The sequence below is a fragment of the Pseudorasbora parva genome, chromosome 15 (genome assembly GCF_024679245.1).
Source record: "Pseudorasbora parva isolate DD20220531a chromosome 15, ASM2467924v1, whole genome shotgun sequence".
NCBI lineage: Eukaryota > Metazoa > Chordata > Actinopteri > Cypriniformes > Gobionidae > Pseudorasbora > Pseudorasbora parva.
The window spans coordinates 10,569,627-10,585,035 of record NC_090186.1 but is presented as its reverse complement, the minus strand read 5'-3'; the positions used below and the strand labels follow the sequence as shown (position 1 = coordinate 10,585,035).

The 15,409-nt window shown below is 39.3% G+C and overlaps 1 protein-coding gene across 7 annotated transcripts in view; it reads right to left on the bottom strand.

Annotated features, from left to right (window-relative positions):
- cdc42bpb (CDC42 binding protein kinase beta (DMPK-like)) overlaps nucleotides 1-15,409 on the bottom strand; it is a 100,962-nt gene that overhangs the window by 65,221 nt on the left and 20,332 nt on the right. The gene's annotated exons all lie outside the window — the stretch shown is intronic.

Here is a 15,409-nt window from a genome sequence, read left to right as displayed (position 1 = left end):
TGGTCAAGACAATCTCCTGAACTCCAAACTGAATGTCAGAATGGGAAAGAAAGGTGATTTAAGCAATTTTGAGCTTGGCATTGGTTGTTGGTACCAGACGGGTCGGTCTGAGGATTTCACAATCTGCTCAGTTATTGGGATTTTCATGCACAACCATTTCTAGGGTTTACAAAGAATGGTGTGAAAAGTGAAAAACATTTATTATGCGGCAGTCCTTTGGGCGAAAATGCCTTATTGATGCTAGAGGTCAGAGGAGAATGGGCCGACTGATTTAAGCTGATAGAAGAGCAACTTCAAAAAGGCTAAAATTTGCGTGAGCTCATCAAAATAGGAAAGTTGAAGACTGGAAAAACGTTGCCTGTTCTGATAAGTCTCGATTTCTGTTTAGACATTCATATGGTAGAGTCAGAATTTGGCGTAAACAGAATGAAAACATGGATCCATCATGCTTTGTTACCACTGTGCAGGCTGGTGGTGGAGGTGTAATGGTGTGGGGGATGTTTTCTTGGCACACTTTAGGCCCCTTAGTGCCAATTGGGCATCGTTTAAATGCTACTGCCTACCTGAGCATTGATTCTGACCATGACCATCCCTTTATGACCACCATGTACCCATCCTCTGATGGCTACTTCCAGCAGGATAATGCACCATGTCACAAAGCTCAAATGTTCCTAATAATCCTTTAGGCAAGTGTACATTCATTTTGCATAAAAATGTAATTGTCATTAACCATTAAATTAAATGTGTCATTAAATAAGTGTATCTTAGCAATGGAAATGAGTATGAACAAATCAGAAATAAATACATTAGAAAATAAAAAATTAAAAAACTAATGAATACTAAAAGTAATACATAATACTATTTTAAAAAATGTTTTAAAAAATAAATAAATAAAGAAAAATAATTAACTGATATGGTACCAATGTTGCCCTAATAACATCATAATCTCAAAAGTATCCATATGCGAGTTTGTTTATGTGCTACTAAATGACAGTTTGATCTCAATGTGACTCCCATCAAACAAAGCGATTAAAGAAACCATGTAACCTAAACAGTGAGCGATACATTTCATGTTGTCCAACTGTCGTCCCTCCTGCTTTACGAGGCACTGCAGGGGGCCTGGCGAGCACCCAAGACACCGCTAAACCAGCCCGAACGCCTCGCCATATGTGGACAAACGCAGTCTCATGTAGTTACAAAAGGCATTTATCACTCATAAGGGCTCTAAACTCTAAACACACGCCAGGCCTGCGCCTCAGCCATTCATATGGAACCGCACGCTCGGAGCTGCATGGAAAGAACATCATCTGCTTTTAATGAGAAGATCCCTCGAAGTGGCCCAGCATCTATTGACAGCTTTATAGCCCAGCATGCATGAGGCCAGCTCACTGTTTTGTCCCTCCCATGACAGCAACAAAAGAAAAAAAAAAACAAGTCAGACATTATCACTCATTTAGGAAGCTACTCGTATTAACAGCAACATTGACAACAGAAGTTCATAATGTTGACTCATGAACTGGTGGTGATCCACTGTATGTGTCAACACACAGCCATACGTGTGACATGTGATGCAAGTTGTCTTCTTCTGAGAATTAAGGTGTAAAACTACTCAGCATAAGGAACTGGATTGTATGAAACTTGCGATTCACAAGCTATTTGTTGATCACTTATCCGAATAGTAGTCGACTGATATAAAATTAAAAAACATTCTTTAAAAGGGTGGTTTCATGCGATTTCACTTTTTTAACTTTAGTTAGTGTGTAATGTTGCTGCTTGAGTATAAACAGTATCTGAAAAGTTACAGCGCTGTAAGTTCAATGCAAACGGAGATATGGTCTTTTAAATTCAGGGCAGTTTATTCCCTACAAAAACGGCCGGTTTGGACTACAACAAGCTTCTTCCTGGGTTGGTGACATCATAAACCCTTGCTAGTCCAGATGTGACTTTTGGCCATAATGGTAAGGGCCGTGGCATTTCCGTAAAACCTGTGCTTGGCACTTCAGCCAATAAAAATACATGAAACTACATTTGGCCATCTGACCAATCTAAGACCATAGCGTTTTTCAGAGGGATGGGCTTCATAGAAGCAAACGAGTCGTTCAAAGGATAGTGGAGACAGCGGTGTGGAATAAAGGTCAAATATAAGAAAAATACAGCGTTTTAAAAAAACAAGAAGTATTATGTTATACTGCACCACATAAACACAACCAAGCCTGGAAAAAAAACACGGAAACCAACCCTTTAATGTTCTGCCTGGAAACAAATCCACCATGATGCCAAACCCCCTCATCGATGATGTGTTCACATGTCAACTGTGACAATGAGAGCTTATAAGGATCAACTAAACAATGGATTTTTAAAAGTAAGTGACGTCTGCAGCGGCATTGTTGCAGTAAACTATTTAATAAATGCGGAATAAAACTACCTGTGATTGGTTGCTTTATATATCGGTCAGATGTTCTCTTGGGCGGTCCCTGGCCAATGAAAGTTGCGATGAAGTCCAGACCAAAAGTAAATCATTACGAAAAAATGTTAATTGGTACAATAAAAGTACAACTTGGGGACAAAAACAGCTTTTGGTATTTTAAAAAATTTGTATGCTTTGTTTTTCATACATGTAATCTGATAATCCTCCCAGGGCCCAAATATAATGATGCATTTCTCTAAGTCTCCAAATCCATGTATCCTCAATTACAATAAACTCTCAACATTCACATCCTAAATTATTATGGCAACATCAGAGCACCAGCTGCAGGACTGGAAATATGAAAACAAGCTGCTAGAAAAGTACCGACGGCCAACAGAAACAGAGGCAAAAGTAAAACTTACAATTTGAAGAAAAAACATTGTGTGTTAAGCTGGAAGCAGAGGCTGGTTGTATAAATGCACACAGATCAACAGTCAATAAAACATTTTGGAAGAAAGAAAACAAAGTATACTTTTATTCAGCGAGGATGCATTACATTTATCAAAATTGACAGCAAAGACATTTATAATGTTACTCAAGATTTCCATTTAAAATAAATGGCTTTTGAACTATTCAAAGAATCCTGAAACAAAATTTAAGTTGCACAACTGTTTTCAATAAAATAGAAACCCATTATTTTAAAGGAAGTGTATGTAAAATTGTGGTCAAAACTGGTACTGCAATCACTTTCAAATTACTGTAGAGCGGTGTATCCCCTCTACCCCTCTTCCTGACTCGAGGTTGTCAGATAGTCTGCAGGATCAGCAGGAATGTTTGTAGCTGCAGCTGTGGTAACTAGAGCAGATCTGGCAACCCAGATGCCGAAAAACGACTGACTTCGTGATTGGTAGAATGGTGGAGGGTGGAGCTTCAGGCCAAAACACAACATGACAACATCAACATCAGTTGAGGGCATTTAAATGACAATATCCTGGCCGGACTACTGTTGTCAGTGATATAAGTATTTGAAATGAACATGATTTCTTAATGTCTAGTGACATATCACTGCCATTTTATGATTAATTGAAATACATTTCTTACATACAGTTCCTTTAATAATATTAGTTCACAATATAATTTGTACTAAGTATTTTTGAACAAATAAAATGCAGCCATTAAGAGCATAAGAAACTTCTTTCAAACACAAATCACATGCAATTCTGACTTGCACCACTTCCTTATGTGATACTAAATCCGATACTGGTCAGATGCAATGAGACCGCAGTCTGGACTGTCATAATTCACGAGAATTCATGCTACTTACGCCACTCTAGATCAACATACATCACATTTCTGCACTCATGTAAAATTTTACAGTTGCGAAAGATAGTCAGTAAATGGACAGTGATGTGTCAGAACTCATGTTACAGTAACAGCTATATATACCAGAAAAACATGAGGGCTCATATCAGAAATGTTATTCTTCTCATCCTCTTATTCTAATACTTTAATGTCCTCCGTGTTTGCTTCCATATGACAGCGTGCTTCTTTTTCCCATCAGGACCACATTGAAATCTGATATTGGCCACATTTTAAAAAAACAATGTGAACAGCTATATAACAAATAGTAATATTTGAGCAATAAATTGGAATTGAGCACTAAGGCTCGCAGTGTGAAGGTAGCCTAAGAGAGTTCTTGTATAAATGGTTCTGGCTGTCACGCTGTATCACTTCCTGCATCCAGAAGAGTTGCACGCTCCATTAGACGTGGCACTGGAGCGCTGTGTACAAAGACTGAACTGTGCTGGGTGAAGCGCTAAACCATCACCCTCTAGTAAACCCGTCTCAACACTACAGACACTGTAACATCACTCACTGTAAGAGCTATTCTTATTAATATCTTCACACGCATCATCTTACAATGTCTGCATGGAGGACACGCCTGACCTGACATATAAAAGCTCCAGCTTTATGAGTTTAAAATAGACTGCTTTATCCCATGTGTGTCAGAGTGGAGCATCTCCAATCAACGACACAATTAAATATTTAACAATTATGATGGGTCAGAGCAAAAATAAAGCCAAATAAAAATATTCTTCCCTATTTTTGACAAGTTTGGGAACACTTTACTTTAGAATAAGGTTCCATTTTTTTTTTTAATTAGTTAACTACAATTTAAAAATGCTTTTAAAGCATTCCAACATTTATTAATGCATTACATTATCAACATATTCAAATCAGAGAAGTTGTATCTGTTAACATTATTTACTATCCCTCTATCCATCGATCCATCCATCCATCCAATGTTACACACAAGCCTCACGTCAAGCCACATCCCTGGGTGTACGACGTAAACTAGTGTTTTTCTGCGATTGAAAATCATGTTGCATGCTTTTTTGTTTACTGAGGTTGACGAAATTAACCTCTTAATTATCAAAACGATTAATGGCCAAATGAATCTGTGGTAGTCAGGCAGTACAACTAGAGCTCTATAAAGTTTACATTCATTATTACTGTAATGTAATGTACTTTGAGACATGAGAAGTTTCAATGCAGTCTCTCATTTTGTGACGCTTTGCTTACTCTGCTGTGTGCATTCATGTGCTTTGAAGGAGGCATGGCTTATGGAGACGCTCATGTTTTCAAAGCTAGCTTGCTATTGCTAACCTCTCTGAAATTGCCTATCCTACCATTAATGGTTTAACTAAAGTTAGCTAATGGAACCTTATGTTACCATTTTCTTTAATGCCACTCCAATTTGTAAAGGTGGCATTCGTGCCATTATAATCACACTTTTCCCTTCACACAAATAATAGAGATGTTTTGCATTAAAAAAATGTTTGAAGCACCAAGGACATTGATCTTCATTTACAGTCGGGTTGATTTATTGCACCGATCAAAACAGGGGGAAGCAGCTCTATGATGGCGTACCACAGAAACAGAAAGCCACTCGCTTCCAAACAAACAGCGATTTGAATGACTGTGGCTCTCTGGATGGAAATTTTCCCAACAACACACCTCTCTCTGTAAGCATATAAGTGTATGATTGCAAAACAGCCGAAACAGATGACTAACAGGACAATATTAGTTTTACATTCAAAACTAACTGAGTCATTCATCGAAGAGATTTTTCACAGCTGAGGAGATGAGAAGACTATTGTTCGGAGTGAGGCATAGGGAGCAGGAAGCTTTCCTCCGGGATAACACAACCCGCACTGTTCTGATACGCCCACCAGGTCACAACACAGAGCTAGAGGGGCCACACTACGATCAGGGGACGAAAAAATGTTTATTATCCAGCCAATGGTTAGTGCAGTCATGAAAAATGTTATTATGCAACTCCAAATATGTGTAGCAGCATAAGAGAGAGAGAACGGAAGAATCGAGAGCTTGTTGCCTGAAATAAATAAAGTGGTCTTAGATTTAATGAAAGAGATATTTGTACTTCTTTATAAAAACAAATTGCAATCTTTTCTGAAAAAGCCTTTATTTCCTCTTCCTTTAACCAGATATGGTGCTTATTCCCTTAGAATTAGGTGTCCACATTGGAATCAGAATTGTCGAATCTTTCTATGCTTGACCAATAGTCAAATCATCTGTGTGTGTGTGAATGGGTTGGGAGGGGCACGACACTAGTCAGCAGGAGGGTAAAACTATTTTATTTTCCTTTACACAATGCACACAGCAACAACTTTTAATAAAGCGACCAAAACTGCCTGCCAACTGACAGGCAAACGGACAATGGCGTTCTTATTTAGGTTTAAATAAAAGGTAATGTGGTGGATAAACATTCGTAAAATGTTTTCTCATAACATTTAAAAATGTTTAACAACTTCCGCCGCGGACAGGCACCGAATGCCGGCACAGATGTGTGTACACTCATTGAAAACGTGTTAGAATTTTAAAGGTGCGGCACGTCCGGTGCGAAGCTCAGCGCCTTTACACACCAAGACGCAATCATAACACCCGTGAAAATTCGACTGAGTTTGGTGGTCGAATCCGGCTCCACATATCGATGCATCAAATCTTTGACTATTCGGGGTCACCCCTACTTAGAATTAAACATTTCTAATAACCAATACTTCGATAATGGTTGCCATATTTCACAAAGTAGACTTAACCTACTAGGTATAATATAAGTAGGCCAATATTATTATTTGTAGGTCAACATATTAATATTATTAATTCAACAAAAATATTAAGCAGCACTGATTTTGACATTGATAAGAAATATTTATTGATCAGCAAATTAGCATATTAGAATGATTTCTGAAGGATCATGTGACACTGAAGAAGACATTATGCTACTGCAGAAGATATCATACACAGTGCTCAGTTCACATAAAAATAATGTGTTTGGAATGACATAAATTAATTTTCATATGATTGAACTATCTTTAAAACAACTCTCAGTAATAAGTCAGTGTCTCACCAAGTTTTTATAGAAACTGCTTTGTGAAGTGAGAATGGTTCCAGTCTATTTTTACTACACAAGTGTGTGTCATTTACTTGGTTTTCAAGATCCACACACTCCTCATTAATCCAGACACTTGAAAATGACAGACTTTGGGACCGGGATCGGCTCTGGAGCTCAAAGTGCTGCTCTAGACACGGATTCTCCCTAGTAGCACATCTTTTATTTATTAATTGGCTCTGTGTGCATTTTGACAAGTGTGCAATAGATTAGCATTTTATATTATATTATAAGATATATATAAGATATATATAAGATACTATATAAGATCCAACCTAAGATTTTCAAAATGAATCCAAATTATGACTAACATATGTTGGTGTAAATTATAATAAAATATGTCTGCATCTTATCTAAAGGTCGGTCAGGTATTTCTGAACAGGTGGGTAACATTGACTAGCGGTGCACCAGTCGGTGAACATGCATAATACATTCATTGGAAATCCTAAGCCTCTGCGCCACCGCACAGCTTGCCATGTCGTTTCTGAATCTTTATCCAGAGAGTAAATACAATATTCACTCAGAGACCACAGATACAAGCCAGGGAGCAGAAAATGGAGGCTGCTATTATCACACGTCCACAGAGTGAGATTCAGAACACAGCCCCTCCAGCTACAATCACAACTCCAGATGATCGTTGCGAACTCATCTTTCATTCAAAGAAAAACTAGGTCGAATAATTAAAATGCAAGAGCAAGTCTGCGCCGTAGCTTTGAACATGCATCCTAGGAATGATCACCAAATCATCAGGGGACACATTAAAAATCCAAACTAGACTTTAAAGGGTACGTTTACCCAAAAATGAAATGTTTGTCATTAATGACTCACCCTAATGTCGTTCCACACCCGTAAGACCTCCGTTCATCTTCTGAACACAGATTAAGATATTTTATATTTAGTCTGAGAGTGTATCTAAGTGTAGGCAGACTACTGTCCATGTCCAGAAAGGGAATAAAAACATCATCAAAGTAGTCCATCTGTGACATCAGTTAGTTCATTAGAATCTCTTGAAGCATCGGAAATACATTTTGGTCCAAAAACAGCGAAAACTGTATTGATTCATGATTGGGATCGCCAACGCCATGTGATTTCAGCTGTTTGACACACAATCCGAATCATGAATCAATCCGCTGATTTATGACCGTTTGAATCTTTATTTGAAGTTTGAAAACACGCAGAAGAAAAGACAATGCTGAATAAAATCGTAGTATTTGTTATTTTTAGACCAAAATGTACGTTCGACACCCGTAAGAACTTCATTCATCTTCAGAACACAAATGAAGATATTTTAGTTAAAAGCTGATGGCTGAGAAAGGCTTCAGATAGGCCTCCATTGACATTCAGCCATAGCAACTCTCAACGGCCACCAGGACTTATACGGTTTTATAAAAGCTATTTATTTGTTGTAAACTGTATTAATCATCTCAGAAAAAAAAATTAATTCTAATGTCAGGCGCAGTTTAAGTAGTTGATTGTTTGCTAGGTTTAGGGACAGTGTCATTATGCCAAAATTATCTTCATAAATTCTTACGAAATAAGTTTATCCCTCAGAAAAATATACTTTCCTCTCTTGTCAACATGCTTGGTGCATGTGAGCGCGGCGCATGCTCTTCAGTGGTGAAAGCGTGCTGTGTACGTCATATAAGGACGCACACTCAAAAGTAATCCGGTCAGGTCGTTTACATGGTGAAATGTTTTGATTCATGAAAAGGTTTATCCCACCCATCTCAAAACGATTACAATTTCATTCAGTTTGGGCATTTTGATTACGATCGAGGTGTTTATATGGAGCATTTTCATTCAGATTGGAATTTTAAACCGATTACGTTGCTCCATTTAAACGCACCCGACTGTAAAAAATTGCACTACATGGCACTTTAAAACCGGATATAGTTAACCGGAGAGTTTATTTATAGTTCGATTACGGATATTTCACGTCATGTTCGAATGCATATTCGAATATTGAATAAAAAGTGACAGCCCTACTCTACAGTAATTTTACGGAGCGGCGAGAATAGTTTTGTGCGCAAAAAAAAAATCTAAATAACGACTTTATCCACCAAGTTATTGTCTTCAGCGTATGCCACCCACGTGAACTCACGAAGCACCATGACGCATGCGCGAGAATATGACGCAGATCCGCGTGTGTGTGTAAAAATGCTCATAAAAGGAAAAAAATACATTTAAACTTTATGGAAAAGATCGTTTCTATCACTGCTGTGAACTGACCACCACACAGAATATGAATATCAAAAACTTTAGGAGTCAGTTGATGACCAGCATCAAGGTACCAGCACAATAACACACCCAGCAAAATATCGTCTAATTATAGTTATCGAGAAAATCCCAGAAAATATCGATATCATTTTTTGTCAATATCGCACACCCCTAGAAGCACGTCAATTAAATGCGTTTAAAGTCTTGCCAGTTTGAACATTCAAGCGATTTTACACTATTCAAGAACATGGCAAACATCTCCGTTCTGTGCTCGTGAGCTATTTTCTGTGACACAGAACAGTCGTGTTGTGTCTGTCAACTGGCGTGCCCTAAAGCCAAATAACTTGTGTCCTCACAAAACTTTGTCAATTGTATGTGTTTTAAGGCCTGCCAATTTGAACACTGAAGCGACTTTAGACCATCAGATGTGCGTTATGGTTAACTAATGCCTGAAATATTGTAACACACGAACACTCATACAGACAATAGCTTGCACATCACAAAGATCACTCACAGAGAGGAAAGAAGAAACACACAGTCAACGCTGTTCTGTGATTTATCATTAAAGTAGCTTAGTAACTCCAAAGGTAGACAAATCTATGCTGTAACGTTTGAGTAACTACAAACCACAGCTTCATAAAATTATAGAGGACTAATTCACACACAATCACTGTCTCAGTGCATTCAAATACATGTAATGTAGGCCTACTAAACTAATGTATCTGTATCTGATGTACAACAAACAGAAATCTGTTAGAAATGTTACAACTCATGGAAAATAACAGCTGAATGGGGGCTGTTTCCTTCACATATAAAAAAAACCCACAAAAGCATTTGCTCTAAAAAAAGGCAGTAACCTAAATAATCAAACAAGAAAAGAAAGATTAAATCACTCACTGCTCTTGAATGATTACGCTGTAGTTTTAAAGGAACACTCCACAGTTTTAGAAATAGGGCTTATTCAACTTTTCCTACATTTAGATATGTGCAGTTGTCTCAGTGCATGCATTGTTTTAGTTTGGCAGGGTCGCCGCTAGCTTAGCTTAGCATAATGAATGGAATCATATGTTGCCAGCTAGCATGTCCTGAGTAAAAGTGATCCAAAAAAACAACAACACAATTTTCAAAAAAAAGTACAAACAGCGATGCAGATTAAGACTTGGCGATTTCCTAGGCAGATACTGACTTCAAACTATTTAATGGGGAAGCACAGGCGAAGCACTGCTACTTGGCCGCAGAGATATCATGCAACACATCGCTCAACAGCCGGAGGAATAAGGGTGAGAGCCATGATATCTCTGCACCCAAGTAAAGCCACCACTACTGAACCCCTGTGACTGAGTTGGAGAACAGACACTACTATACACAAATCCGCCGCGAACTTTATGGGCGCCGCCATCTTGCCTGCCGCCATTACTGCGTGCCTGCGAAGTGCGTGACGGTGTGACACTTGCCGGTGTCCTCTAATGACATTTCAATGAAAGCGGATCCTACACATTAAATAAAATGTCTGGTGAAAGGGAACATTGGGTAGATGATGTCAGGCAGTGGCCAAAACTTACAGAAAGGTAATTTATTGACAACAGGATGTATTAATGCGTCTGCCAAATGTAATGTAATTAAGACAGCAATAAAACTGAACACTGTCATTGTGAGCTGTGTTGCTAATATTAGGGCCCTGCTTTCCGTGATCACGGAATTGTTTTACACAAACACGTTTTAAGAACATGAAATAACGAACAGTTATGAGGACTTATGCTGCACTTAGAGCAGCGCGCGGCAGTAATGCACGACGCGCTGTAAATGATAACAGAAAATAAATAAAACATACGTGCCTGTTACAAAGGGACTTTAAGTCACAATTACACAAATGTAACTTCGTAGTTTTCTCTATTGTTACTGACATATTATGTACGAGTCCACTGCCTGAAAACCTCACGACACTGTGATTCATACGCAGCGGCTGATCTGTGATGTAGGATGCAGTATCTGGCCAATCCATCCCGAACTCATGCCCTGTAGTTTAGGTTCTGATGCTCATCGCATGCCGGATGATTAATAAAATAATCTTATACCTGTAGGAAGATGTATTCTATTGCTACAACTGGTCGTGGCTATTTATTGCAGCTTGTGAACATATGCATGAGCACATCGGTAGGTCACGCAAGTTAACGTGCTGATTTAATAAGGCCATATTTTTTGTAACTGATCATTTCATATATGTCTAACGTTAATTGTGACTAGGTCCGTTTGTAATGGACACGTATGCTTTAATTATTCTCTGTCTTTAAATGGTTTTCTTTACGTTCATCACAGCGCGCCGTGCATTACTGCCGCGCGCTGCTATTTATTTATATATATTAATCAATTAATTGTATTGTTATTGAAAGTATCAAGATTTACAAACAAATATCTCTGCATAAAATCAACTTCTTCGAATTCGAAATAGGATACAGAAAAGATATAGCCTGAGGGAGCAGCTCTTATCCTGAATACAAGCAGGGGGAAAAATAATAATAGTATGCATTCGTAACAAAAATAAAATTAATTTATAAGGGAAAAAAAGGTAGGCTATTATAACATGACATGGGGGGAGAATCAGACATTGTTAAAGGGTCATGAAACCCCAAAACACTTTTTTTGAGATGTAAACAGATATGTATAGGCTGAACATCATTGAAAACACTAAGGGTACTCATTAATGGTATGCATATGTGAAAATAGTTATTTTTGCATTTTTCAGAGCGATTTCTGTCTTCCGGTTTGAAAAGTTTAGTCGGAGCAACGTCACAAATGCTGACGTCGGCACGGCCTTTTCGGCCCAAGTATGGGCTGCTGGGCACATGCTGACGTCGACCGCTCCGAGCGACTCTCGATATATATTCATGACATAAAGCTCATTCAGTCCAATCCCTGCGCTGTAGTATGCATACAAGATAATTTAGTTAATATGCATGAGACAGTCACTTCTGTCAGGCTCGTCTTACATCATTATTGTAGAGATATGGTGGGGAAGTTTTGGAAGCAGCGTGCGGAAAAGTCACGGAGGAAAGCTAGGCGTTGTGCTGATACGAAATAACGTAAAGGGCGCCGAGCGAGCTGTAACCGGCGCCGTCTGTGGAAGCTTTTGCTACAAAGGCTCGGTAAAGTAAAATTCACCTGAGGAATCGCACGCCGAACCTGCAAGCGTTGACTATCTATGTCACGAGTGCAAAATAACCAATCTGTAATCTGTAGGCCAATGAACAAAAGCCACGTCCTCTCCGTTTTATTTGTCGTCACAGCCATGCACTAAACTGCATGTGTTCGGGCTCTTAGTGAAACAGTGTGCTGCATATTTGGACAAATATAGATTTAGCTGCCGAGTGATAGACAGCGCGGATCGTCACGGCACCCCAGCGCGCGTCGCTCTGCTTCAGATGCGCGGTCGAGACTAGCCTCAAACCTCTTCGCTTTTACCCCGATCTAGAATTACACATCTCTTATCACATCGCATGTTGGGTGGTTCACGTTCTCTTATCACGTCGGCGCGTTGTTCATCTTGCCAAACAGCGTGCATATTTGGACAAATATAGTTTTATCACGTTTGCAAAATATTTCGTCATGCAGAATAACATTTATTTTCATTTCTCACTGAATTATGCTGGTTTGAACTTTGAAGAGCTGAATGATTTGCGATCTCTGCTGCACGCCACTCATAGCTCTCTCATTCGCTGTACTCATCCCTCATTTAATCTCTCTGTGGTAAACAATGCCAACGTGAACCAAGAACATGTCTCAGAACCGCTCAGCACCTACTGACAGACACCACTCCCCTATTTATGCAAACATTCCCTCTTTCCACACAATACCATCCCACCTTTTCACAGTCGACCACTCCCCTTTTAACAAGCTTTTTCAAATCGAAGGTGTGAAAAAACACCGCTGCAGCAGGGGGGTTTCATGACCCTTTAAGCTATTAACCTCATTTGAGAAGTGTTTTCGTGTACGCACTGCTCTAAGTCTAGCAGCAAGGCACGCAGTAATGGCGGCGATGCTTTACTTCCGTGTTTCGCCGGATTTGTGTATACTGAACGTGTCTGTTCAATATAATGAGTCGCTGCGCGAGTGTCACAGCACTAACGCTGCAGGAGTCAGATTACATTTACCGTGATGAATGAGCTGATGAGCGCTCGTGATGAGAGCTGAGGTAATCACGACCGCGGTCGCGGCATAGATTCACAAAGTGTGTTCAGTCTGGCACGTTTTCAGTTCTTGCCTTTGGAAGCTTAACTTTCATAGAAATTAATTTGAGAAACACTTACATTGCTTAAAACACTTACATTGCTCACTAAGCTCCTTTTACATGAATGCCTGCAGCTGCGAGCTGAGCGGAGTGTAATCGCCCGCCCCCCATGTGCGGAAACATGCGGAAATAGCTCCCTCAGCTGGATGTAATCTTTAGCCTCTGGCCAAAAATTCCTCCGATGACGCAAATATCGTCAATTTGCGTCATCTGAGGAATAAATATCTTGTCTCAGGGGGATTGGGGGGGGGGGGGGGGCACAATCATTTGAATGAATATACTCCAGGGTCTCTACTGATACAAAAGCCATATGTTAATCGCTGAAGTAACCCTTTAACCTAGTATTCATTTTTACTGATAATTGTGAAATTTCACAGACATTTAAAATGACTATCATGAAATAATATCATATAACTCACCAATAATAGTGTTAAATAGGGGTGTTGAAATAAATCGTTGCATCGAAATGCAGGCGTGGACGATTGTGCATCGATACAGTAACAGACCATAACTAATTATAGCCTACTGACGTTCCTATGACATAATTCATCGCATATTCACTCGCGCTAGTGTAAAATCGTGGAGGGAGGCGAAATGCAAAATTGCACCAACTATTTTAACATTTACAGCGTTCAAGTGTGCAAATGTGAGCAAGCATGTGTGTGTTTGCAAGAGTGTGTGTGCGAGTGTTTGTGTATGCTATTGTCACTCAAGTACACTTCTTGACAGTTTAATGCACTTTTAGTTGCCTATTTACTAGTTTTATAAGCTCACTTCACAAGAAACATTTCTTATCATCATCATCAATGTTGAAAACAGTTGTGCTGGTTAATATAAGATGCTGAGATATATTTTCTTAAGGCTTCTTTAAAGAACAGAAAGTGCAGACGAACAGTTGTCAATATCATGAAGAGAGCTTTATTGATGTGCTCAATCAGTGAGCAGGCCTGACCGCCACTAAATGGCTTATTAAACATTGATGAGGAAGTCATCCCGAGAGTCCCGCGGAGGAACTGATGGCTGCTGGACGGTTTGGCTGGTCGTGGGAGGTAAAAGCATCAGAGCCCTGCCCCAGGTTAATCCATTATCCTACACCAGCTGCCACACACTCCCAGCCCCCACCAAAACAGCCATTTACTGGCAGCGTCCTGCTGAGGGAACCACTGACGAACAGACCTGTGCTGGACGCGTGGCTGGATCATCACTCCTGCTCACCTAGTTCTGAGGTGATGTTTCTTATCGGGATAAGGAGACAAGTTGGATGGCAGAGAGGTTAACAAGGGTTTAAATCCAATGTTACCTTTTAAGACTTCCTTTGGGGAAAATCAAATAACTTTCCTCATTTGAGAGAAAGAGACTTCTCTGTAGGGCTTGTCTTTTAACCAAGTGGCACAAGGTTACAGACGTGCCCTGTAGAAGCCTTTCACTAAGACTGCATGTCTATTACCCCACATCTTCCTGTCATTTGCTTCCAGTAAAGCCAAGTGAAATCTTGCTCTTGCGGTAACAGATTGATGATTTTTTGCTGATTATAATCTATTCAAAATTCACTTTTTTTTTTTAACATTTAGCATCCTCTGTCTCCAGTACCCGCTCAACTCAACAAACCAAACTAACAACTTCCTCTCATCGTGACCCAGTCCTCAACTTCTCCTTCTGTAGGTTAAAATAAGCAAATATGACACTGAGAAAGCTCAGTATTACCACATAATTACCATCATCCTTCCTCAGAGCACATAGTAAACCTAAAATAGTAACTTAAACCAGATGTATTGGTGTCACTTTAGGGTGTATTGAATGTACATTAAAAGGACGAAGACTTATGCAGTGCTGCAGATGGGTAAATCGTGGCCATAAATTTAAGCCCTTTGGTCCTAAAGTCAATGTTGAGTATACATTTTTTTTTTTAAATGAATCAACTAAGGCCGCAATATCTAATCAATAATTAGCAATGTAAACAGTCTACTATGCATTTCATTTTCGATTAATAGGGTATTACCAGCTATTTTCATATTGTATTCTTTAT